At 43.9% G+C, this 12,582-nt stretch overlaps 1 protein-coding gene across 14 annotated transcripts in view; it reads left to right on the top strand.

Moving 5' to 3' along the window:
* Positions 1-12,582, top strand: part of LOC121558595 — a 105,776-nt gene that overhangs the window by 66,246 nt on the left and 26,948 nt on the right. The window lies entirely within an intron of this gene.

Below are 12,582 nucleotides of genomic sequence, written 5' to 3'. Positions count from 1 at the left end.
AGGGTTGGAGTTCCCGACCATACCAGCAGATGGAGCCATAGCTGTCTGGGTTTGCAGCCACCTCAGGGGGATGTAACGTCCCTCCAGGACACAGCCTCTCGTGACATCACACATCCCCCTCCTCGGGACCGACGTCCTCGTCGGGTAAAGGCAGCGAAGAAGGCATCACGCCGGGAGAGGGCGTCCGCATTGCCGTGGTGCTTGCCAGACTGCTCTCTCTTCAACTCCTCCAACTCTAGGACCAGGGACTCCGCCTCCTGTTGTCTCTCCTTGAGTTTCTTACTGAACGCATCAGCCTTGGTTTTAGCAGAGTTTAGCTTCTGTTGAGCAGCTTTCAGTTCCTTCTCTCTCTCTGCCTCCGCATTCTTCATCTTGTTCTCCAACAACTTGTACTTCTCCTCTGCCTTCTTCTGGACCTCCTTACTACTGCGCAGGGTCTCCTCACACTCCTCAAAGGTCCTGCGCAGCCTCTCCAGCTCCTCCTGTTGCTTAGGGAAGGAGCTCTGTTGGAGTTTAGCCTGGAGGATATCTAACTCTTCTGTCTTCATGTCTAACTGTTGCTTTAACAAACGATACCTCTCAGCGGTCCCCTTCAGACCAGACAGTTCTTTGTCCAGATTCTGTAGCTCCGTCTCTGTGTCGGTCTGGGCACCTGCCATCCCTATCAGAGCCCGGGCGGGAGTGAGTAACTCGGAGGATTGCACCGGAGCCTTCCCAGGATGAGTCTTGCCTCTCCGTTTCCGAGGTACTCGGGTTATCCTCTCCTGAGACTCTCTCCAGAGTGGGTAAAAGGCTGGGCAGTCTCGTCCAATTAGGACAGGAACGGGGAGGGAATCAACCACCCCCGCCGTCGTGTGTATGGTTCCCCGTGTGCTGGTCATTGTAAGTTCAGTAATGGGGTATTCTCTGGTGTCCCCATGGACACAGGAAACTGGGAGGACTTTCCCCGGGGGTCAAACACGTTGGGCCCACCAAATCCTTACGCACCAGGGTGGCCCGGCTACCAGAATCCAGTAAGGCCTCCACATCATGGTGATTCACAGTTACCGGGCAGGTGGGGGGGTCGATCTGGGCCGCCATCTACGACTCCCAAGAGCGAGGCAAAACGGTGTGTGGGTGCTGAGCTGGAGGACTCCGCAGTGGGCATAGGTTCATCGGCTGGTTTCCCACACTGCCAGGAGATATGTCCCATCTCCCCACACCGGTAACACTGTCGAAGTTTCCCCCTCCTGGTGTACTCTTCTTGGACCCGCCTGGTTTCTGGCTCCCCCCTGGAGCCGGGATAAGTCCTGACGGGGCTGGGTTCGAGACCTTGGGGTCCTTTGGACGGGTTCTTCCCATTTGTGGTGGGGCCGCACTCCTGGGGTCTTTTCGGGAAGCATTCAGCATCTCCGCTGTGGCCTGGTACTTTTCCACAGCTTCCACGGTCAGATCAGCCGTGGTCAAGGCCTGTTGACTGATGAACCGTTTTGCCTCATAAGGCAGGGGCGCGTAGGTAACGATCCACCACAACGGCCTCCACCACCGCCGCTGCTGTATTCCTCTGCGGATCCAGCCATTTCCTTGCGATTCGGACAAGTTCATGCATCTGCGCCCGAGGAGGTTGGTCTGGTTGGAAGGTCCAGCTGTGAAAGCGCTGGGCCATACCAAACTTTGTGAGTCCATATCTGCTGAGGATCTCAGACTTCAGGGCATCATAGTCAGTAACCTGGTCAGGGCCCAGGTCCCGGACAGCATTCAGCGATTCCCGGTTAGAAAGGGGGCTAACAGACCAACCCACTGTTGCTTGGGCCAGGCTTCCCTAGTGGCCGTGGCCTCAAATGCATGCAGGTATGCCTCAATGTCATCGGTAGCTCCCATCTTAGATATAAAGTCACTTGCCTTTATTGGGCGGGTATTTTGGACCACCCTCTGTCTCTGCAACTGCAATTCCTCTGCCTTCAGAAGGTTGGCTTTCTTTTGCTCCTCCAAGAGAGCCACGTTTACTTGCATCTGGGCTTGCTGGCCAGCAACAAGGGCTTTCAATATGTCCTCCATTTCAGTCGGCGGGGAGCCTACGGCCAACTTGGAAAACTGGGTGATCAAACCTTCGGTATCCTCCTCTGACATGCACTATTAACGCTTGAGCGTGCCTGTATTCTCCACCATCTGTGATGTCACGAGAGGCTACACAGCTTTCAGCGGGATTGCTCAAGTAGTGCAAGGAGACCAGGTTCAACCAAAACAAGGATTTTATTAAAGGTCTTGGGAAACTAACGAAAGTATAACACAATTCTGTTCTCTGGTGGCTCTTTAAGGTTTAACAGTTCAGGGATGTCTCTTCCACATCCAAAATCATAACTCTCCCTCGCTCAAATAACTTTTCCCCAGTCTTACTGTATTCCACGTTGCAGCTAGTGGCCAACCCAGCAAAACGTCCTTCCAAATGTCCCACACGTATTTCCACAGGTGCATATATCCAAAGGTGAGTATTTCCCAAAGGTAAGTATCTCCAAATCCTTATATTCCTCATGGAAGTGGACGTGCAGCACTCTTGTCCTCCAGAGAGCCCAGGTTGGAGACCGTGCCTCTTCACCCCCACACACTCACCCCCAGTGTGTCTCTTCCCTTCAACAAACCTTCAGCTCATCAGCTCCTGATTGGTTTCAGCTGCGTGGGAAGATTGGCCATAGAGGGTTGGAGTTCCCGACCATACCAGCAGATGGAGCCATAGCTGTCTGGGTTTGCAGCCACCTCAGGGGGATGTAACGTCCCTCCAGGACACAGCCTCTCGTGACATCACAACGTGTATATAGAGTGTGTGTGCTAGCGTTTGTGTGGGTATGCGTGTGTCTGTACCTGTGTGTGTGTCTCTTCACGGTTCCCGCTGTTCCATAAGGTGTATTTTTATCTGTTTTTTAAATCTGATTCTACTGCTTGCATCAGTTATATAATAATAATAGAGTTCCATGTAGTCATGGCTCTATGTAGTACTGTGCGCTTCCCATAGTGTGTTCTGGACTTGGGGATTGTGAAGAGACCTCTGGTGTCATGTCTTGTGGGGTATGCATGAGTGTCCGAGCTGTGTGCTAGTAGTTTAAACAGACAGCTCAGTGCATTCAGCTTGTCAACACTTCTTACAAAATCAAGTAGTGATGAAGTCAATCTCTCCTCCACTTTGAACCATGAGAGATTGACATGCATATCATTAATGTTAGCTCTCCGTGTACATTTAAGGGCCAGCCGTGCTGCCCTGTTCTGAGCCAATTGTAATTTTCCTAAGTCCCTCTTTGTGGCACCTGACCACACGACTGAACAGATTGTTTTGCCACAATTATATAATTACTCCTGACTAAATAAAAACATTGAAAATACTTCACCAGAGAGCATGACTTAGCCACAGAGGATCATTAAAATACTTCACCAGAGAGCATGACTTAGCCACAGAGGATCATTAAAATACTTCACCAGAGAGCATGACTTAGCCACAGAGGATCATTAGAATACTTCACCAGAGAGCATGACTTAGCCACAGAGGATCATTAAAATACTTCACCAGAGAGCATGACTTAGCCACAGAGGATCATTAAAATACTTCACCAGAGTGCATGACTTAGCCACAGAGGATGATTAGCTTAATATAAAAATATATCTCTGGATAGTTTCAAATCACAAGTGCATAGGCCTATTCCTATTTTGGAATCCCACAATTTGGGCAGCGGGCGTGACAATATGTCTAGCTGATTGAGTTGCAGCTGTCAATGACAGTGGTCCTCTGTAGCTCAATTGGTAGAGCATGGCGCTTGTAACGCCAGGGTAGTGGGTTCGATCCCCGGGACCACCCATATGTAAAAATGTATGCACACATGACTGTAAGTCGCTTTGGATAAAAGCGTCTGCTAAATGGTATATTAATGAAAAGCATCAAAAATGTGTGAAGATAATGTGTCTTGAGTATAATTTTTTATGTTGCAACAAGACGAAGGGGAGGGGGGGTGGCGAAGATATGGCGTCTCTCTCCAGAATGCACTCAGCTGTCTCCCGCCAATCCTTGCCCATTCATTGTTTCATTGTGTGAATTGTTTGCCCTTTGATTGTTGATTTTTAATAATCAATTCCCCATTACATAGAGAATGGCGCCGGAGGAGATGGCTGCCGTTTTACGGGCTCCTAACCAATTGTGCTATTGTGTGTGTTTTTTCGCGTTATTTGTAACTTATTTTGTTCCTAATGTTTCTGCCACCATCTCTTATGACCGAGAAGAGCTGCCTCTACCATCAGTCCTATTAGCCAATGTACAATCATTGGATAACAAAATAGACTAACTACGATCACGGATATCCTACCAACGGGACATTAAAAACGGTAATATCTTATGTTTCACCGAGTCGTGGCTGAACGACGACATGGATAACATACAGCTGGCGGGATATACGCTGCATCGGCAAGATAGAACAGCTGCCTCCGGTAACACGAGGGGTGGCGGTCTGTGTATATTTGTAAACAACAGCTAATGCACGAAATCTAATATTAAGGAAGTCTCGAGGTTTTGCTCGCCTGAGGTAGAGTATCTCATGATAAGCTGTAGACCACACTATTTACCAAGATAATTTTCATCTATATTTTTTTGTAGCTGTCTATTTACCACCACAAACCGATGCTGGCACTAAGACTGCACTCAATGAGCTAATTAAGGCCATAAGCAAACAGGAAAACGCTCATCCAGAGCATGATTTAGCCACAGAGGATCATTAAAATTGCAGCTGTCAGTGAAAAGCATATAAAATATGTGTGAAGATAATGTGTCTTGAGTATCATTTTTTATGTTGCAACAAGAATGGGAGGGGTGTGTGGCGAAGATATGGAGTGTGTATCTCCAGAATGCGTGCACTCAGCTCTCCAGAATGCACTTAGCGGTCTTCCGCCAATCCTTGCCCATACATTTTTTCATTGTGTGAATTGTTTGCCCTTTGTTGATTTTTTAAAATCAATTCCCCATTACATACAGTGCATTTGGAAAGTATTCAGACCCCTTCCCCTTTTCCACATTTTGTTACGTTACAGCCTTATTCTAAAATGGATTAAATTAATTTTTTCCTCATCAATTTATACACAATGCCCTATAATGACAAAGCAAAAACATTTTTATTTTTTTTAGCAAATTTATATTTAAAAAAAACAGAAATACCTTATTTACATAAGTATTCAGACCCTTTGCTATGAGACTCGAAATTGAGCTCAGGTGCATCCTGTTTGCATTGATCATCCTTGAGATGTTTCTACAACTTGATTGTAGTCCACCTGTGGTAAATTCAATTGATTGGACATGATTTGGAAAGGCACACACCTGTCTATATAAGGTCCCACAGTTGGCAGTGCAGGTCAGAGCAAAAACCAAGCCATGAGGTTGAAGGAATTGTCCGTAGAGGTCAGAGACAGGATTGTGTCGAGGCACAGATCTGGGGAAGGGTACCAAAACATTTCTGCAGCATTGAAGTTCCCCATGAACACAGTGGCCTCCATTATTCTTAAATGAAGAAGTTTGGAACAACCAAGACTCTTCCTAGAGCTGGCCTCCTGGCCAAACTGAGCAATCGGGGGAGAAGGCCCTTGGTCAGGGAGGTGACCAAGAACCCGATGGTCACTCTAACAGATCTCCAGAGTTTGTCTGTGGAGGTGGGAGAACCTTCCAGAAGGACAACCATCTCTGCAGCACTCCACCAATCAGTCCTTTACGGTAGAGTGGCCAGACGGAAGCCACTCCTCAGTAAAATGCACGACAGCCCACTTGGAGTTTGCCAAAAGGCACCTTAAGGACTCTCAGACCATGAGAAACAAGATTCTCTGGTCTGATGAAACCAAGATTGAACTCTTTGGCCTGAATGCCAAGCGTCACGTCTGGAGGAAACCTGGCACCATCCCTACGGTGAAGCATGGTGGTGGCAGCATCATGCTGTGGGGATGTTTTTCAGCGGCAGGGACTGGGAGACTAGTCAGGATGAAGGGAAAGATGAACGGATCAAAGTACAGAGAGATCCTTGATGAAAACCTGCTCCAGAGCGCTCAGGACCTCAGACTGGGGCGAAGGTTCACCTTCCAACAGGACAACAACCCTAAGCACACAGCCAAGATAATGCAGGAGTGGCTTCGGGACAAGTCTATGAATGTGCTTGAGTGGCCCAGCCAGAGCCCGGACTTGAACCCGATCTAACATTTCTGGACAGACCTGAAAATAGCTGTGCAGCGACGCTCCCCATCCAACCTGACAGAGCTTGAGAGGATCTGCAGAGAAGAATGGGAGAAACTCCCCAAATACAGGTGTGCCAAGCTTGAAGTGTCATACCCAACAAGACTCGAGGCTGTAATCGCTGCCTAAGGTGCTTTCTTCAACAAAGTACTGAGTAAATGGTCTGAATACTATGTAAATGTGATATTTCAGTAAAAAAAAAAAAAACTTGTTTCTCACAAGTGTAGTAGGTTGTGAACTCTGCAAACAACGTTTCCACTACAAGAATGAGAACGGTAAATGACTGTAATGCTTAACAGTAATTAATGTAACCAAATGACGGGGATTAACGGTACATTTACTAGACCTACTGGTTACATACAGTGTATTCGGAAAGTGTTCAGACCGCTTCTCTTATTCCACACATTTTGTTTCGTTACATGTCTGTATTCCCAGTGATGTGAAATCCATAGATTAGGGCCTAATGAATTAATTTCAATTGACTGTTTTCCTTATATGAAATGTAAGTAAATTGTTATTTGGAAATACAATGATTCTACATTTTGTTACGTTACAGCATTATTCTAAAATGGATGAAATAAATCAAAATCCTCATCAATCTACACACAATACCCCATAATGACAGTTTTTTTGAAATTTTTGCAAATGTATTACAAATAAAAAACAGAAATACCTTATTTACATGGGGTATTGATCAAAATAAACAATCAAATGGGCAAACAATTCACACAAAATAACAATGAATGTGCAAGAATTGTCCGGAGACTGCAGGCTTATTCAGGACAGATTTTGGCGAGAGTGAGCCCTCTCGCTTCACCTCTTCCTCTCTGCTGAAACTAGCGAGCGAAACAGGCCATGTAGCCCATGTATCTGATTCTGTCTGGCCAGAAAAGGTATGACATGCCATACTACTTTTGTCCAGACAGCATCAGATACATGGGCTACACTTACGGAGAAAGAGGGGCGCTGTTTCGCTCGCTCAGACGCTTTATCTAAGGTTGATGGGTCTTTCTGTCGGTGCGCGTCTTGGTCAAATAAATGATCAATATTTCAATATTTTATTTAGACGGGCAAGGAGGTACGGTAGGGCGGGCTAGGCCCCCTAGCACCCGCCTATAACGCCTGCCTTGCTTTATGCGCAAATATTGATATAATAACCAGTCAACTTGGAGTCACGCGATATGTTGTGTGGTCCTCCCACTACGACTCGGGAAAGCATACAGTTTATTAGGCTACAGATTAAATTAGTTATGATGAACTTCACAGGGTGGTGAATGTGCAAGGTGATGAGTTTGATGCTCCTTTCCAATAAATATTGACATTCTTATTCTGGTGACATGATGATCGATGCTTTGCTGCCATTTGACAAATACAAATAATATCATTCTTATCCATAATAATGTCATAATGTAGATAGTTTACCCCCACTGTAGCTGCGAGCTGTTGGCTAGAGCTTATGTGCCAAGACCAGAGTGGGCACATTTGCTATATAACACAGCAGTCTACAGTGGTTTCCGAAAGTATTCATCCCCCTTGGCATTTTTCCTATTTTGTTGCCTTTGTATCATGTGATTTACACAACATGCCTATCACTTTGAAGATGCAAATGATTTTTTCTTGTGAAACAAACAGGAAATAAGACAAAAAAACGGAACTTGAGCGTGCATAACTATTCCCCCCCCAAGTCTCTTGGGGTATGTCTCTATAAGCTTGGCACATCTAGCCACTGGGAGTTATGCCCATTCTTCAAGGCAAAATTGCTCCAGATCCTTCAAGTTGAATTGGTTCCGCTGGTGTACAGCAATCTTTATGTAATACCACAGACTCTCAATTGGATTGAGGTCTGGGCTTTGACTAGGCCATAAATGTTTCCCCTTAAACCACTCAAGTGTTGCTTTAGCAGTATGCTTAGGGTCATTGTCCTTCTGGAAGGTGAACCTCCGTCCCAGTCTCAAATCTCTGGAAGACTGAAACAGGTTTCCCTCAATAATTTCCCTGTATTTAGCGCCATCCATCATTCCTTCAATTCTGACCAGTTTCCCAGTCCCTGCCGATGAAAAACATACCCACAGCATGATGCTGCCACCACCATGCTTCACTGTGGGGATGGTGTTCTCGGGGTGATGAGAGGTCTTGGGTTTGCGCCAGACATAGCGTTTTCCTTGATGGCCAAAAAGCTCAATTTTAGTCTCATCTGACCAGAGTTCCTTCTTCCATAAGTTTGGGGAGTCTCCCACATGTATTTTGGCGAACACCAAACGTGTTTGCTTATTTTTTTCTTTAAGCAATGGCTTTTTTCTGGCTACTCTTCCGTAAAGCCCAGCTCTGTGGAGTGTACGGCTTAAAGTGGTCCTATGAACAGATACTCATATCTCAGCTGTGGAGCTTTGCAGCTCCTTCAGGGTTATCTTTGGTCTCTTTGTTGCCTCTCTGATTAATGCCCTCCTTGCCTGGTCTGTGAGTTTTGGTGGGCGGCCCTCTCTTGGCAGGTTTGTTGTGGTGTCATATTCATTCCATTTTTTAATAATGGATTTAATGGTGCTCAAAGTTTCTGATATTTTTTTAGAACCCAACGCTGATCAGTACTTCTCAACAACTTTGTCCCTGACCTGTTTGGAGAGCTCCTTGGTCTTCGTGGTGCCGCTTGCTTGGTGGTGCCCCTTGCTTAGTGGTGTTGCAGACTATGCGGCCTTTCAGAACAGGTGTATATATACTGATATCATGTGACAGATCATGTGACACTTAGATTGCACACAGGTGGACTTTATTTAACTAATTATGTGACTTCTGAAGGTAATTGGTTGCACCAGATCTTATTTAGGGGCTTCATAGCAAAGGGGGTGAATACATACAGTGGGGAAAAAAAGTATTTAGTCAGCCACCAATTGTGCAAGTTCTCCCACTTAAAAAGATGAGAGAGGCCTGTAATTTTCATCATAGGTACACGTCAACTATGACAGACAAATTGAGATTTTTTTTCTTCAGAAAATCACATTGTAGGATTTTTTATGAATTTATTTGCAAATTATGGTGGAAAATAAGTATTTGGTCACCTACAAACAAGCAAGATTTCAGGCTCTCACAGACCTGTAACTTCTTCTTTAAGAGGCTCCTCTGTCCTCCACTCGTTACCTGTATTAATGGCACCTGTTTGAACTTGTTATCAGTATAAAAGACACCTGTCCACAACCTCAAACAGTCACACTCCAAACTCCACTATGGCCAAGACCAAAGAGCTGTCAAAGGACACCAGAAACAAAATTGTAGACCTGCACCAGGCTGGGAAGACTGAATCTGCAATAGGTAAGCAGCTTTGTTTGAAGAAATCAACTGTGGGAGCAATTATTAGGAAATGGAAGACATACAAGACCACTGATAATCTCCCTCGATCTGGGGCTCCACGCAAGATCTCACCCCGTGGGGTCAAAATGATCACAAGAACGGTGAGCAAAAATCCCAGAACCACACGGGGGGACCTAGTGAATGACCTGCAGAGAGCTGGGACCAAAGTAACAAAGCCTACCATCAGTAACACACTACGCCGCCAGGGACTCAAATCCTGCAGTGCCAGACGTGTCCCCCTGCTTAAGCCAGTACATGTCCAGGCCCGTCTGAAGTTTGCTAGAGTGCATTTGGATGATCCAGAAGAGGATTGGGAGAATGTCATATGGTCAGATGAAACCAAAATATAACTTTTTGGTAAAAACTCAACTCGCCGTGTTTGGAGGACAAAGAATGCTGAGTTGCATCCAAAGAACACCATACCTACTGTGAAGCATGGGGGTGGAAACATCATGCTTTGGGGCTGTTTTTCTGCAAAGGGACCAGGACGACTGATCTGTGTAAAGCAAAGAATCAATGGGGCCATGTATCGTGAGATTTTGAGTGAAAACCTCCTTCCATCAGCAAGGGCATTGAAGATGAAACGTGGCTGGGTCTTTCAGCATGACAATGATCCCAAACACACCGCCTGGGCAACGAAGGAGTGGCTTCGTAAGAAGCATTTCAAGGTCCTGGAGTGGCCTAGCCAGTTTCCAGATCTCAACCCCATAGAAAATCTTTGGAGGGAGTTGAAAGTCTGTGTTGCCCAGCGACAGCCCCAAAACATCACTGCTCTAGAGGAGATCTGCATGGAGGAATGGGCCAAAATACCAGCAACAGTGTGTGAAAACCTTGTGAAGACTTACAGAAAACATTTGACCTGTGTCATTGCCAACAACGGGTATATAACAAAGTATTGAGAAACTTTTGTTGTTGACCAAATACTTATTTTACACCATAATTTGCAAATAAATTCATTAAAAATCCTACAATGTGATTTTCTGGAAAGATTTTTCTCATTTTGTCTGTCATAGTTGACGTGTACCTATGATGAAAATTACAGGCCTCTCTCATTTTTTAAGTGGGAGAACTTGCACAATTGGTGGCTGACTAAATACTTTTTTTCCCCACTGTATGCATGCACCACTTTTCCGTATTTAAAAAAATAATAATTTAACAAGTATTTTTCTTCATTTCACTTCATCAATTTGGACTATTTTGTGTATCTCCATTACATGAAATCCAATTAAAAATCTATTACAAAATCTAAATTACAGGTTGTACTGCAACAAAATAGGAAAAATGCCAAGGGGGATGAATACTTTTGCAAGGCACTGTATATAACACAACAGTCTATATAACACAGTCTATATAACACAACAGTCTATATAACACAGTCTATATAACACAACAGTCTATATAACACAGTCTATATAACACAACAGTCTATATAACACAGTCTATATAACACAACAGTCTATATAACACAACAGTCTATATAACACAACATCTATATAACACAACAGTCTATATAACACAACATCTATATAACACAACAGTCTATATAACACAACATCTATATAACACAACAGTCTATATAACACAGTCTATATAACACAGTCTATATAACACAGTCTATATAACACAACAGTCTATATAACACAGCAGTCTATATAACACAGCAGTCTATATAACACAGCAGTCTATATAACACAGCAGTTTGTGACAAACCATCAGTAGAGTGTAAAATGCAATGGAAACCCATTTAACTTGTATTTTTCATTTGGTACACTCTAAAAAGAAAAAGTTTCCTGGAGTGTCCTTTAGGGGTTCTTCAAATTGAAACTGTGGGGGAACCCCTATAAGTTCTTAGAAGAACCCTTTAAAAGGAGAATAACCCCTTTTAATGGATCCTCGAATAACCTTTTGAAGAACCTTTTGGGCTTAATTTTTGAACTACCCCCCCTCCCCTATTATTATTATTATTATTATTAATAATAATAATTAGCATAACAATAACAATAACACAATATTTTAGTTGTCAGTGTTTATTATGATTTTAGTGGCAAAGCAGAATTAAAAAATCTAAATATGAGGTAAACTCCCAATAGAACCCCAAGTCCAATGGGTATATCTCTGTATCCATAGCCAGAATGATTTTGCAGTGCATGGTGATCGAACAGGTTTCCTGTTATATTCATCAGAGGTGTAGGGAGGGTGAAGTCTGTGAATCCCCAAAATAGTAATTATACAGATGATTAACAAAACATGCACACAACAGTATTCATACGTTGGTTTTTGTGGTAAATGTGAATGGGAAAATAAACTGTTTTGAGACACATAACATGTCCATAATGTAGAGGCCTATGGGATTTTCATTGAAGAGGTAAGGGAGGAGGATGGTAAATGTGATCTGCATAACATACCAATACCAATTGGCATACCTTTGTATGCCTCCTCGTCTGTATACCTGCAGACACAGACACAAAAGTGAGCAGTTCAGTCATCTGCACCCAATACAGCGAGCCTTCAACATATTATTATAGCCTACATATTCTTACCTCTTTGTTTATTGATATCCATTGAATTGTGTCCATTTTCTGTTTTAAGAAAGATTTACACAAATATGAAAAGATAGATGTTATCATCATAAAACAATATCAATTTAGAGCTTTCAATGGACAAACCTTACCTTAAATTGAGGAGATCTTTACATTTTTCAGTTAAGTGCCTGCACCTGCTGTCCTTTCAAATTCATGTCCAAATGTTTCAGTTGGGCAGTTAGGTTCCTGCAAGAACCCCCACCAACTAAGGTTCCTTGATGAACCCCACCTCCTATCGGGTTCATGGAATAACCTTTTGGGGTCCATGTTCAGTGCCAAGAACCCTAAGGTTCTTCAAAGAACTTTGAGGATCTTAGAAGAAACCTTGTTGAACCCCTAAAAGGTTCAACAAGGAGTGTACATGGGAATTTAATGGCAAAAATTATTTTTATGTACACTATGTCATCACACACAGCCTTTTATCTGCAAAAA

Source organism: Coregonus clupeaformis, chromosome 20, assembly GCF_020615455.1.
Source record: "Coregonus clupeaformis isolate EN_2021a chromosome 20, ASM2061545v1, whole genome shotgun sequence".
NCBI lineage: Eukaryota > Metazoa > Chordata > Actinopteri > Salmoniformes > Salmonidae > Coregonus > Coregonus clupeaformis.
The sequence above is the reverse complement of the archived record's forward strand: the minus strand, read 5'-3'. Positions and strand labels throughout refer to the sequence as shown.